The sequence below is a fragment of the Taudactylus pleione genome, unplaced genomic scaffold (assembly GCF_031769625.1).
Source record: "Taudactylus pleione unplaced genomic scaffold, aTauple2 ptg000570l, whole genome shotgun sequence".
NCBI classification, from domain to species: Eukaryota; Metazoa; Chordata; class Amphibia; order Anura; family Myobatrachidae; genus Taudactylus; species Taudactylus pleione.
This window is the reverse complement of record NW_028284972.1, coordinates 27,501-30,000: the sequence shown is the minus strand read 5'-3', so window position 1 is coordinate 30,000 and position 2,500 is coordinate 27,501.

The following is a 2,500-nucleotide window of genomic DNA, read 5'->3' as shown; positions in this document are numbered from 1 at the left end:
CCTTACTCTCTCTCCCGTGTTGTTTATTTCACGTGTGGCTATTTTATTTTTATTTTTTCACATTTCCACCTTACTCTCTCTCTCCCGTGTTGTTTATTTCACGTGTGGCTATTTTTTTTTTATTTATTCTTTTCAAATTTCCACCTTACTCTCTCTCCCGTGTTGTTTATTTCACGTGTGGCTATTTTTTTTTTATTTATTCTTTTCAAATTTCCACCTTACTCTCTCTCCCGTGTTGTTTATTTCACGTGTGGCTATTTTATTTTAATTTTTTCACATTTCCACCTTACTCTCTCTCTACCGTGTTGTTTATTTCACGTGTGGCTATTTTATTTTTTATTTTTTCACATTTCCACCTTACTCTCTCTCTCCCGTGTTGTTTATTTCACGTGTGGCTATTTTATTTTATTTTTTTCAAATTTCCACCTTACTCTCCCGTGTTGTTTATTTCACGTGTGGCTATTTTACTTTTATTTATTTTTTTCAAATTTCCACCTTACTCTCTCTCTCCCGTGTTGTTTATTTCACGTGTGGCTATTTTATTTTATTTTTTTTTTCAAATTTCCACCTTACTCTCTCTCCCGTGTTGTTTATTTCACGTGTGGCTATTTTATTTTTATTTTTTCACATTTCCACCTTACTCTCTCTCTCCCGTGTTGTTTATTTCACGTGTGGCTATTTTTTTTTTATTTATTCTTTTCAAATTTCCACCTTACTCTCTCTCCCGTGTTGTTTATTTCACGTGTGGCTATTTTATTTTAATTTTTTTTCAAATTTCCACCTTACTCTCTCTCCCGTGTTGTTTATTTTACGTGTGGCTATTTTACTTTTATTTATTTTCTTCAAATTTCCACCTTACTCTCCCGTGTTGTTTATTTCACGTGTGGCTATTTTACTTTTATTTATTTTTTTTTCAAATTTCCACCTCACTCTCCCGTGTTGTTTATTTCACGTGTGGCTATTTTATTTTTATTTATTTTTTTTTTCAAACTTCCCGGGGTGCTGCTGCAGGGGCGCCGCGAGGCGGGTCTGCACCCTGCTCTCTCTATGTTTTTATTTCATGGGAGGCTATTTTTTTTCATATTCTTTCAGATTTCCCGGGGTGCTGCCGCAGAGGCGTCGCGGGACGGGTCGGGTCCGCACCTCACTCTCCCTATGTTTGTATTTCATGGGTGGCTACAGAATTACTTTTTTTTAAAACTTTCCAGGGCGGCCACCGGGGGGGGGGGGGGGGGGGGGCGCCGCGGGACTGCACCTCACTCCCTCTATGTTTTTATTTCACGGGTGGCTATACAATTTTATTTACATTTTTTATTTTACCAGGCGGCCACCGGGGGGCGCCGCGAGGCGGGGCGGGTCTGCACCTCACTCCTCCTGTGTTTTTTTTAGTCTCATGGGTGGCTACATAATTTATTTTTTTTTAAATTCCAGTGGCGGCCACCAGGGGGCGCCGGGAGGCGGGGCGGGTCTGCACCTCGCTCACCCTATGCTTTTATTTCATGGGTGGCTATAGAATTTTTTTTTTTTTTTTTAATTCCCGGGGCGGCCACCGGGGGGCGCCGCGACTCTGCCCCTCACTCACCCTATGCTTTTATTTCATTTGGTGGCTATGTCATTTTTTTTTTTTTTTTTAAACATTTCCCGGGCGGCCACCGGGGGGCGCCGCGAGGCGGGGCGGGTCTGCACCTCACTCCCCCTATGTTTTTATTTCATGGGTGGCATATAATTTGTAATTTTTTATTTATTTTTTTTAAATTCCCGGGCGGCCACCGGGGGGCGCCGCGCGGCGGGTCTGCACCTCACTCTCGCTATGTTTTTACTTCACGGGTGGCTATTCAAATTTGTTTATTTTTTTTTTCATTTTCCCGGGGGGCCACCGGGGGGCGCCGCGGGGCGGGTCTGCACCTCACTCCCCCTATGTTTTTATTTCATGGGCGGCTATTTCTTAAAAAAAAATAAAAATAAAAAAAATTCCCGGGGTGCTGCTGCAGTGGCGCGGGGCGTCCACCGGGGGGCGTCCACGATTCGGTCGGGCCTGCACCTTGCACTCTCTCCCTATGTTTTCATTTCATGGGTGGCTACTTTAAAAATTTTCATTTTGTTATTTATTTTTTAATTCCCGGGGCGTCCATCGGGGGGCGCCGCGTGGGGGGGGGGGGGGGGGGCGTTTCTGCACCTTGCACTCTCTCCCTATGTTTTCATTTCATGGGTGGCTACTTTAAAAATTTTCATTTTGTTATTCATTTTTTCGATTCCCCGGGGCGTCCATCGGGGGGCGCCGCGTGGGGGGGGGGCGTTTCTGCACCTTGCACTCTCTCCCTATGTTTTCATTTCATGGGTGGCTACTTTAAAAATTTTCATTTTGTTATTCATTTTTTCGATTCCCCGGGGCGTCCACCGGGGGGCGCCGCGCGGCGGGGCGGGCCTGCACCGTGCACTCTCCCTGTGTTTTAATTTCATGGGTGGCTGTTTTTCATTTTTTTCAAAATAATAATAATAA